The 12,903-nt window shown below is 39.5% G+C and overlaps 1 protein-coding gene across 2 annotated transcripts in view; it reads right to left on the bottom strand.

Moving 5' to 3' along the window:
• Window positions 1-12,903, bottom strand: part of TPD52 (tumor protein D52) — a 224,365-nt gene that overhangs the window by 168,744 nt on the left and 42,718 nt on the right. The window lies entirely within an intron of this gene.

The following is a 12,903-nucleotide window of genomic DNA, read 5'->3' on the forward strand; positions in this document are numbered from 1 at the left end:
TCAACCATTCGTTATCTCACAGTTTCTGAAGGCCAGGTATCAGGAAGCAGCTGAGCTGTGCAGTTCTAACTCAGGCATTCTCATGATGTCGCAGGCAAGGTACCAACTGGGGCCGCAACATCCAAAGGCTTGACTGGGGCTGGAGGGTTGAGCTCTCTCACACAGCAGTTAGCAGGAGGCTCTAGTTCCTCCCCACGTGGGCCTCTCCAAAGAGCTGCTCACAACAGGGCAGCGAACTCCCCCAGAGCAAGAGATCAAGAGAGAAAGCCAGACAGACAGAAACCAGTCCTTTAGAACCTCATCTCAGAAGTGACATCACATATCATCATTTCTGCCATATTCTACACCTGGTACCTTGTTGCAGGAGGTGACTATACAAAGGTGTGAATACCAGGATCACGGGAAATATCTGAGCATAAAAAGTATCCATTTGCAAGATTAAAAGGCTGAGCAACTAGAAGCTGATTTCATGGAAGGAGCAAGTGCTCTGGAGTTGGGCAGAGCCGGAGACCCATGACAATTCCACAGCTGTCTCACCTTTGGCAAGTTTCTTCCCTAGCAAAAGCCTCAATTTTCTCATCTGTAAAACTGGGTTAATATCTACCTACCCCTTTAGGGTTGCTGCCAACAGCCTAGAACATGCTTGGCATATGCACCCAGTAAACAACGGCATGTGTTACTAAATAAACCACTCTTATCTGGAAAATGGACACTGACCCATATTCTAACAAAAGTCACCAAGCGTTATTACTATAGCTTTGCAATTAGTAACAATACAGCACATGGGCAAATGAGTCATTCAGGGTATCTATTAAAAATGAAGATTAATGGCCTCACCTTCAGGAATTATGATTCAGTAAAAACAAAAACGATTGTGTCTGAAATTAAAGGCTTAGGATATGACAAGCAGTGTTCTAAACACTTCACATGAATTGACATCTGACTCCTGAACAAAAGCGGGGGTTAAGGGCGCAGGACCCTACACACGCAAAAATCTGCCTCAAAAGCAAAGGAAATGAAAATGACTCACCCAAGGCAGGAAGCTGAAACTGTTTAAATAGAATCAGGACTCAAGCCTAGTTCTTTTGATTCCACCTATTGTGATGTCTAATTGAACACAGAATTCTTCCTCCCACCTAGTTAATTTAAAGATCTGTAAAATGAAACTACAGGTAGTATATTTATTGAAAAACCCACATATAAGTGGACCTGCACAGTTCCAACCTGTGTTGCTCCACAGTCAACTGTATTTAATTGTCACAATGCTATGAAATAGATATTATCCTTACCATGAGCAATATTCCCACTGTACACATGAGAAAACTGAGGTACAGAAACATTAAATATCTTGCCTAAGACCTCCCAGACAAGTAAGAGTCAGATTCAGAACTTGAACCCAAATAGACTGTCTCAAGCTTGTGTTCTTAACCATTATCCCCTCTACCTTTCAAGATCAGGTATGGGCAGGATCCAGGCATGTTTATTTTTAACTGGTATTCCAAGTGATTCTGATATGAGTAGTCAATAAATACACTTGAAACTCTGAACTCCTGGCAATAAAGAATAACACTAGTTTCAAAATTGTATCTCTCCTAAATTTAAAAAAACAAAGCAGATTTTATCAGGCTAGTTAACTGATGGACTTCTTTGCTAAGGCAAAAAGATATACCAAGTGGAAAAGAAATTCCATCTCCAAACTGAGGCATCAAATCAGTTCACACAAGTGATCTTCCTGCCTCCAGACTCTTCGGTCCTTCTCCCCATTCAATGCCATAGGACCTGGCTTCCTGGACTCTTCTCCCTAATATACTACCAGGTTCTATCATCTGCTGCCTGCTCGCTGAAGCGTACCTTGACCACCTATTTAAAATCACAACTACGCTCTTTCCTAACCCACATACACACATAACCAGTCCCATTATCCTGCTCTATTTAGTTCGTCAATAGTATATATTACCGAACATACTATATAATATACTTATTATGCATACTGATTACTGACTCTCTCCCCCACTAGAACGTAAGTTATACAAGAGCAGTATATATTTTTTTCTTTTTTGGTTTATTTTGCACATTGTGCAATGCCTGACATAAATAAATATTTGTTGAATGAATGTACAAACAAATGTCACTGCCCAACCCTAAACCTTTCAATAGCTCCCCACTGCTTATCAAATGAAGTCCAAGCATCGTCTCAAAGCTTCTGGACGCTAACTGACCTCTCCCCATCTTTAACCTCCCTAACTCAGACTCAGAAACCCAGGGAGTTAGCACTTCCTCTGCTTCCTGCTGACTTTGTTCAGATATCCCCTCTCCAGGGAATGCCTTGTCCTCTACCACACCTCCATCTATAACCTCACACCTTTGTCAAAGAGACTCCATTCTCCAAGGCCTCTGAAATGGTGTCTTTTTTCAAAGACTTGCCTGAATTCAGACACATAACAGGGTCCACTCCAAAGGCTTAGTTTTGCCAAGTGCCCAATTTCCTCTACTCCCCTATAGGATGAATCATGTCTGAGTCACATCTTCTCCACTGATGTGAGCCCATAGAGGGCACTGATAGCATCTGGGGTTAGGGGTGCACCTGCTTCCTATAGAACAGGTGACTGGCTTGCTACACATTTCACAAGCCAAGTCAAGCAAGGTGCCTGTCACTTACAATGCTCCCTCTGGTTTTTCAAAATTCCCGTCACATGCACCTTTTTAAGCTTTCAAACTTTTTTAAGCACAGAGCCTGCCCTAGTTTCTCTCACTGGACCCCACATTTGAAGCCATAGCTGATCGGTTAGGGAGCCTGCCCCAAGTGCAAAGAGAGGCCCATGTGCAGATGGAAGACAAGCCTGACAGAAAATCTCCACCCATCTGGGGTGGCTTACAATGAACAGTGTGACCAGACCAACCAGTCTGATCTTTTCTCTGAACAGGAGGCTAAAATGGAGACAACGAGAGAGTCAGTCATAAGAAGAGAAACCACAATGACATAAAGAAAGATGACAATAAGTAGAGCAATGAGAGCACAGAAGCCAGCAAGCAGAGGAGAAAGATCAAGTCATTTAAGCAGAAGAAAAGGGGGAGGGACCATAACGGTGGAACACAGTCTCTAAGGAGACGGTTTCCGGATTTTCTATTCATCTAACCTGCAGCGAACAGACTACAGACTAACTCCTGGACTACTGCTATGTTCCAAAGATACAACCTGATTATGTGGCTGACCCTATTCTTCCTATTCTCTATGAATGTTTACAGTAAAACAGAGGTAAACCAGGTAAACCAGGTAAAACCGAGGTAAACCAAGCATCTTGGTTTCTTCAAGCCTAAAAGAGCCTAATTACACGGGAGGCAGCAATGAACAGTGGTTAAGAAAATGAACTTGATACCAAGCCAGAACCAGAAAGGAAAAGGTGGAAGAGTCTGACCATATAAAAATGTCAAACTTCTATGTGGCAAAAATGTCCAACAAAGGTAAAAGAAACTACTAGTGGGGGAAAAAATACTTAGAAGACATATGTCAAAGTCTAATTTCCTTAATATAACAAAAACCTCGTTAATAACCCAACAACAAAGTGCAAAGGATATAAAGTTCGTTATAGATACATAAATGTAAATAGCCGATATATGACAAAAATCTTTAACCTCATTAATAAGTATAAATCAAAGTAAGATAAAAATGTTCATAAATCATAGGGGCAAATATGAAAAAGTAAGATTATTCTCAGTGCTGGAAAGACTGAAAAGAAACTCTTTCATGCAGACTGGTGAAAATTCTATGAATTTGTTAATATCTACTAATATTGAATATGACAACCCTTTGACCTAGCAAATTCAACTAAGAACACTCAGACACATAGTATCACCAAAAATACACCAAAATATATAAAAGGATACTAACTGAGGCATTATTTATAAATATTAACGGTCATAAATAGTTTATTTATAAAATAGTATGTGGTTGTTAAAAAATTAGTTAGGACTTTATGGAAATTTTTCTAAAATATAAAGCTTTAAAATGCAAGGCAGAAATAAAATGAGGAATGAAAGAAGGTCATTATTACCAACCATGGAAATACAAATAAAAAGGATTATAAAGAAATACTATGAACAACTGTATTCCAATAAATTAAATAATTTAGATGAAATGGACAAATACTGGGCTTCCCTGGTGGCGCAGTAGTTAATCTGCCTGCCAACGCAGGGGACACGGGTTCAAGCCCTGGTCCAGGAAGATCCCACATGCCGCGGAGCAACTAAGCCCGTGCGCCACCACTACTGAGCCTGCGCTCTAGAGCCCACGAGCCACAACTACTGAAGCCCGCACGCCTAGAGCCCACACTCCGCAACAAGAGAAGCCACCACAATGAGAAGCCTGTGCACCGCAATGAAGAGTAGCCTCCACTCGCCACAACTACAGAAAACCCGCGCACAGCAACAAAGACCCAATGCAGCCAAAAATAAAATAAATTTAAAAAAAACAAAGAAAGAAATGGACAAATACCTAGAAAAACATAAAATCCTGAAACTGAAGCAAGAATAAATAGAAAGTGTGAGAAGAAGTCTTAAAAAGTATAGGGATTGAATTAGTAATCAAAATACTACTACTATAAGGAAAAGCCTAGGCCCAAACGGCTTCACTGGTGAATTCTACCAAATATCAGAAAGTTGATAATAACAAGTGTTGGTGAAGATACAGAATCTTCATACACTGCTAGTCAGAATGTAAGACAGTGTAGTCACTGTAGAAGGCAGACTAGCAGTTCCTCAAAAGGTTAAACACAGAGTTATCAGATGACTCAGCGATCGCCCTCATATACACCCAACAGAAATTAAAACATACATTCACACAACTGTACATGAGTATTCAAAATAGCCAAAGAGTGGAAATAGCCCAAATGCTCATTAACTGATGAATGGATAAGTAAAATGTGCTATCTCCACACAATGGAATGCTTTTGACAATAAAGAAATTAAGTACTGATACATGCTATACCGTGGCTGAATCTTGAAAACATCAGGCTAAGTCAAAGAAGCCACAAAAGAAGTCACAAAAGACCATATATGTATGAATCCATGTATACAAAATGTCCAGAATAGGTAAATATATAGAGACAGAAATAGATTAGTGCTGCCTAGGGCTGAAGGCAAGGGGTGGGGGGGAGGTGAAGAGTAACTGTTGACAGGTAAGGGGTATCTTTTGTGTTGCTGTTCTAAAACCGATTGTGATAAAAACTGCACAAGTATATGAATATACTAAAAACCACTGAATTATACACTACATGGGTGAATTGTATGGTATGAGAATTTTATCTCAATAAAGCCATTACTTTTTTTTTTAGTTTTTATTTTCAGTACATTAAATTGACTCATAAAAACATTCTAAAAATGCACAATTTTTCCTTTTTAACAAAGTATAATAAAACATAAAACTCCCCAAAACAGAATACTTGACATTTACAATTCAAAATCAAATTAGAATATTAAATATTTATGAAACTATATCTTTTAAAAATATTTATAAAGTTACATGCAATTTTGTAGAACCGACATAAAAGAATGGCTCAAAAATGGGAGAATTTTCCTTCATTCCAAAAAGAAAATATGTCCAGTAGAAGCTGTGATGATTCTTGAGTACACGAGGTCTTCAGTGTCAGTACCAAAGCCTGTCTTTGAGCATCTAAGAACTTTACGCATGTTAGGGGCTTCTTAACACTGGGATGACCTGGCAGGTGCACCTCTCCCTCCAATAACAGTGTAGTAACATTGACCTTTGGCCTCAACCAGCACACTAAGTAGTTTGCGAGTGTTGATTAAAGATAACTCACTTTGGTTCAGAACCTCGGGACTTTTCAGTAATTGTGCCTCTTCAGAATCCATGGCTTCAATAAAGCCATCACTTTTTAAAAAGCAAGGTAAAGAATAAAATATAGAATGTATAATATTATCCCATTTGTACACATTTTTACCCACGGGTAAGTGAATGTACTGGAACATGGATAAACGTTTTCTGGGGGAAAAAAAGTGAAACAATTTAACCGTAATTAACAATGGGAAGGGAGATATGGTGAATGGGTTAAAGAAAGGAATTTCAATTTTCACTTTATCCCTTGCTGTTCACGTCAAATTTGTCTTACACCATGTAAAAGAAAATGTAATATTTTTTAAAAAATTTATTTTTGGCTGCACTGGGTCTTAGTTGCAGGGTGCGGGCTCTTCATTGAGGCACATGGGCTTCTCTCTAGTTGTGGGGCACAGGCTCCAGAGTGCGAGGGCTCTGTAGTTGAGGCACGCGAGCTCTCTGGTTGAGACGCGCAGGCTCAATAGTTGTGGCGCATGGGCTTAGTTGCCCCGTGGCGTGTGGGACCTTAATTGCCTGACCAGGGATCGAACCCACATCCCCTGTATTGAAAGGCAGATTGTTAACCACTGGACCACCAGGGAAGTCCCGAAAACTTTTTTAAAATTTTAAAAATAGGAGCTTGGTATGGTAATTAAAACCAAACAGTACTTCATAGATATAGAGAACAAACCAGTGGTTACCAGTGGGGAGAGGGAGGGTGAGAGGGGCACATTAGAGGAATGGGATTAAGAGTTATGAACTATGAACTACTAGGTATGAAACAGATAAGAAACAAGGGTATATATTGTACAGCACAGGGAATTATAGCTGTTATCGTATGATAACTTTTAACGGCATGTAATCTATAAAAATACTGAATTACTATGCTGTACACCTGAAACTAATATAATATTGTAAGTCATGTATAGTTCAAAAAAGTTTATAAACCCACACAGTACTGGCACAAGAATAAACAGATCTTTGCATACAAAGGAATTTAATATATGACAAAGGTCAGTATCAGTGGAGAAAAGATAAACCATTCCTTAACGCAGGCCAGAAAATCCAGATGGAATAAAAAGCTATTTAAACCATGAAAAAATATACTCAGTAAAAATGTTAGAAAAACTATAGATTACCTTCATAATTTGAGTGATGACTTTTCTAAGGTATAAAACTCGAAAGTTACTAAAAGACTGACAAATTTGGTTACTACAAATATAAACTCAGAATAAAACATAAGTTAAAAGACAAGTGATAGCCTGCAAGAAAATTTTGGCAACAGATGGGAATTTACATACTTTGCACCATACATATAATAAGAATTCAACAGATGCATCTTAAACTAACAAAATCAAAAATAAATTAATATTTTTAAATAAAATAATGAATAGATTGAATTACAGGTTGATTCTGTAAAAGATTTTTTTTTTTAACTTCAGCTAAACATTTTTTTTTTCATACAGCAGGTTCTTATTAGTCATCCATTTTATACACATCAGTGTATACATGTCAATGCCAATCTCCCAATTCGTCACACCACCACTACCCCCCTCTGCTTTCCCCCCTTGGCGTCCATACGTTTGTTCTCTACACCTGTGTCTCAATTTCTTCCCTGCAACCAGTTCATCTGTACTATTTTTCTGGATCCACATACATGAGTTAATATACAATATTTGTTTTACTCTTTTCTGACTTACTTCACTCTGTATGACACTCTCTAGATCCATTCATGTCTCTACAAATGACCCAATTTTGTTCCTTTTTATGGCTGAGTAATACTCCATTGTATATATGTACCACCTCTCCTTTATCAATTTGTCTGTCAATGGGCATTTAGGTTGCTTCCATGACCTGGCTATTGTAAAATGAACATTGGGGTGCATGTGTCTTTTTGAATTATGGTTTTCTCTGGGTATATGCCCAGTAGTGAGATTGCTGGATCATATGGCAATTCCATTCTTAGTTTTTTAAGGAACCTCCGCACTGTTCTCCATAGTGGCTGTATCAATTTACATTCCCACCAACAGTGCAAGAGGGTTCCCCTTTCTCCACACCCTCTCCAGCATTTGTTGTTTGTAGATTTTCTGATGATGCCCATTCTAACTGGTGTGAGGTGATACCTCACTGTAGTTTTGATTTGCATTTCTCTAATAATTAGTGATGTTGAGCAGCTTTTCATGTGCTTCTTGGCCATCTGTATGTCTTCTTTGGAGAAATGTCTATTTACGTCTTCTGCCCATTTTTGGATTGGGTTGTTTGTTTTTTTAATATTGAGCTGCGTGAGCTGTTTATATATTTTGGAGATTAATCCTTTGTCCGTTGCTTCGTTTGCAAATATTTTCTCCCATTCTGAGGGTTGTCTTTTCGTCTTGTTTATGGTTTCCTTTGCTGTGCAAAAGCTTTGATGTTTCATTAGGTCCCATTTGTTTATTTTTGGTTTTATTTCCATTACTCTAGGAGGTGGATCAAAAACGATCTTGCTGTGATTTATGTCAAAGAGTGTTCTTCCTAAAAGTTATTGATGGGACTTAAACACAACATATATATAGAAGTGAAGAGCAGCTTTAAACTTAAAGATAGTTTGTAGTTTTATTGAAACTGTCATTTGACCTTCTTCAGTGAATACTATAAAACAATGTGTAGATGGCTCAAGATAGCATCAAAGATCCTGAACTCACCTCCTCCCATGAACCTGCTCCCAAATCTATAACTACATAGGGAATAATTCCCTCAGATAGGTACCTGAGAGTGGAGATCAGAGCATCCACAACAAAGGGTAAGAGGAAAGCACTGAGATGGCTAGGAGATGCAGAAATACAAGCTCAAGTACAAACCCACACCCCAGCAGAAACAATCCACCATCAGGAGGGATCACAAAGGTATGGTTCTCTGAGGAGCAAGGGATTTGAGCTCCACATCAGGCACCCCAACACCCTAGATCTTGCACAAGAGAGATGACCCTCCCAAACACCTGGCTTTGAAAACCAATGAGGATTAGGAACAAAGATGATGGAGTAGAAGGACGTGCTCTCACTCCCTCTTGCGAGAACACCAGAATCAGCTACCTGCTGGACAATCACTGACGGGAAGACACTAGAACTCACCAAAAATGATGCCCAACCTCCAAAGACAAAGGAGAAGCCACAATGAGACGGTAGGAGGGGTGCAATCACAGTAAAATCAAATCCCATAACTGGTGGGTGGGTGACTCTCAGACTGGAGAACACTTTATATCACAGAAGTCCACCCACTGGAGTGAAGGTTCTGAGCCCCACGTCAGGCTTCCCAACCCCGGGGTTCGGCAACGGGAGGAGGAATTCCTAGAGAATCAGACTTTGAAGGCTACTGGGATTTGACTGCAGGACTTGGACAGGACTGGGGGAAACAGAGACTCCACTCCTGGAGGGCACACACAAAGTAGTGTGCACATTGGGACCCAGGGGAAGGAGCAGTGACCCCACAGGAGACTGAACCATACCAACCTGCTAGTGTTGGAGGGTCTCCTGCAGAGGCAGGGGGTGGCTGTGTCTCACTGTGGGGACAAGGACACTGGCAGCGTAAGTTCTGGGAAGTACTCCTTGGCGTGAGCCCTCCCAGAGTCCGCCATTAGCCCCATAAAAGAGCCCAGGTAGGCTCTAGTGTTGGGTCGCCTCAGGCCAAACAAGCAACAGGGAGGGAACCCAGCCCCACCTACCAACAGTCAAGCAGATTAAAGTTTTACGGAGCTCTGCCCATCAGAGCAACAGTCAGCTCTACCCACCACCAGTTCCTCCCATCAGGAAACTTGCACAAGCCTCTTAGATAGCCTCATACACCAGAGGGCAGACAGCAGAAGCAAGAAGTCCTACAATCCTGCAGCCTGTGGAACAAATACCACATTCACAGAAAAATAGACAAGATGAAAATGCAGAGGGCTATGTACCAGATGAAGGAACAAGATAAAACCCCAGAAAAACAACTAAATGAAGTGGAGATAGGCAACCTTCCAGAAAAAGAATTCAGAATGATAGTGAAGATGATCCAGGACCTCGGAAAAAGAATGGAGGCAAAGATTGAGAAGATGCAAGAAATGTTTAACAAAGACTTAGAAGAAATAAAGGACAAAGAAACAGAGATGAACAATAAAATAACTGAAATGAAAACTACACTAGAAGGAATCAATAGCAGAATAGCTGGGGCAGAAGAACGGATAAGTGACCTGGAAGACAGAATGGGGGAATTCACTGCTGTGGAACAGAATAAAGAAAAAAGAATGAAAGGAAATGAAGACAGCCTAACAGACCTCTGGGACAACGTTAAATGCAACAACATTCGCATTATAGGGGTCTCAGAAGGAGAAGAGAGAGAGAAAGGACCCGAGAAAATATTTGAAGAGATTATAGTGGAAAACCTCCCTAACATGGGAAAGGAAAGAGCCACCAAAGTCCAGGAAGTGCAGAGAGTCTCATACAGGATAAACTCAAGGAGAAACACACCGAGACACATAGTAATCAAACTGGCAAAAATTAAAGACAAAGAAAAATTATTGAAAGCAGTAGGGGAAAAACGACAAATAAAATACAAGGGAACTTCCATAAGGTTAACAGTTGATTTCTCAGCAGAAACTCTACAAGCCAGAAGGGAGTAGCATGATATACTTAAAGTGATGAAAGGGAAGAACCTACAACCAAGATTACTCTACCCGGCAAGGATCTCATTCAGATTCAATGGAGAAATCAAAAGCTTTACAGACAAGCAAAAACTAAGAGAATTCAGCACCACCAAACCAGCTCTACAACAAATGCTAAAGGAACTTCTCTAAGTGCCAAACACAAGAGAAGAAAAGGACCTACAAAAACAAACCCAAAACAATTAAGAAAATGGTAACAGGAATGTGAATGGATTAAATGCTCTAACCAAAAGACACAGGCTTGCTGAATGGATACAAAAACAAGACCCATCTATATGTTGTCTACAAGAGACCCACTTCAGATCTAGGGACACATACAGACTGAAAGTGAGGGGATGGAAAAAGATATTCCATGCAAATGGAAATCAAAAGAAAGCTGGAGTACCAATACTCATATCAGATAAAATAGACTTTAAAATAAGAAATGTTACAAGAGACAGGAAGGACGCTACATAATGATCAAGGGATCAATCCAAGAAGAAGATATAACAATTATAAATATATATTTATATTTACATAGGAGCACCTCAATACATAAGGCAACTCCTAACAGCTATAAAAGAGGAAATCAACAGTAACACAATAATAGTGGGGGACTTTAACACCTCACTTACACCAATGGACAGATCATCCAAAATGAAAATAAATAAAGAAACAGAAGCTTTAAATGACACAATAGACCAGAGAGATTTAATTGATATTTATAGGACATTCCATCCAAAAACAGCAGATTACACTTTCTTCTCAAATGTGCACTGAACATTCTCCATGATAGATCACATCTTGGGTCACAAATCAAGCCTCAGTAAATTTAAGAAAATTGAAATCATATCAAGCATCTTTTCTGACCAAAATGCTATGAGATTAGAAATGAATTACAGGGAAAAAAAGGTAAAAACCCACTAACACATGGAGGCTAAACAATACGTTACAAAATAACCAAGAGATCACTGAAGAAATCAAAGAGGAAATCAAAAAATACCTAGGGACAAATGACAATGAAAACACGATGATCCAAAACCTATGGGATGCAGTAAAAGCAGTTCTAAGAGGGAAGTTTATAGCTATACAAGCCTACCTCAAGAAACAAGAAAAATCTCAAATAAACAATCTAAACTTACACCTAAAGGAACTAGAGAAAGAAGAACAAACAAAACCCAAAGTTAGCAGAAGGAAAGAAATCATAAAGATCAGAGCAGAAATAAATGAAATACAAACAAAAAAAACAATAGCAAAGATCAATAAAACTAAAAGCTAGTTCTTTGAGAAGATAAACAAAATTGATAAACCATTAGCCAGACTCATCAAGAAAAAGAGGGAGAGGACTCAAATCAATAAAATGAAAAAGGTGAAGTTACAAGAGACACCGCAGAAATACAAAGCATCCTAAGAGACTACTACAAGCAACTCTATGCCAATAAAATGGACAACCTGGAAGAAACGGACAAATTCTTAGAAAGGTATAACCTTCCAAGACTGAACCAGGAAGAAATAGAAAATATGAACAGACCAATCATAAGTAATGAAATTGAAATTGTGACTAAAAATCTTCCAACAAACAAAAGTCCAGGACCATATGGCTTCACAGGTGAATTCTATCAAACATTTAGAAAAGAGCTAACCCCAATCCTTCTCAAACTCTTCCAAAAAATTGCAGAGGAAGGAACACTCCCAAACTCATTCTATGAAGCCACCATCACCCTGATACCAAAACCAGACAAAGATACTACAGGGCTTCCCTGGTGGCCTAGTGGTTGAGAATCTGCTGCCAATGCCGGGGACACAGGTTCGAGCCCTGGTCTGGGAAGACCCCACATGCTGCGGAGCAACTAGGCCCGTGAGCCACAGCTACGCAGCCTGCGCATCTGGAGCTTGTGCTCCGCAACAAGAGAGGACGTGACAGTGAGAGGCCCACGCACTGCGATGAAGAGTGGCCCCCGCTCGCCACAACTAGAGAAAGCCCTCACACAGAAACGAAGACCGAACACAGCCAAAATAAACAAATAAATAAACAGCATTACCTTTAAAAAAAAAAAAGACTACAAAAAAGGAAAATTACAGACGAATATCCCTGATGAATATAGATGCAAAAATCCTCAACAAAATACTAGCAAACAGAATCCAACAAAACATTAAAAGGATCATACACCACGATCAAGTGGGATTTATCCCAGGGATGCAAGGATTCTTCAATATACGCAAATCAATGTGATACACCATATAAACAAACTGAAGAAGAAAAACCATATGATCATCTCAATAGATGCAGAAAAAGCTTTTGACAAAATTCAACACCCATTTCTGATAAAAACTCTCCAGAAAGTGGGCATAGAGGGAACCTACCTCAATATAATGAAGGCCATATACAACAAACCCACAGCAAACAACATTCTCAATGGTG

The sequence above is a fragment of the Orcinus orca genome, chromosome 17 (genome assembly GCF_937001465.1).
Source record: "Orcinus orca chromosome 17, mOrcOrc1.1, whole genome shotgun sequence".
Lineage (NCBI taxonomy): Eukaryota > Metazoa > Chordata > Mammalia > Artiodactyla > Delphinidae > Orcinus > Orcinus orca.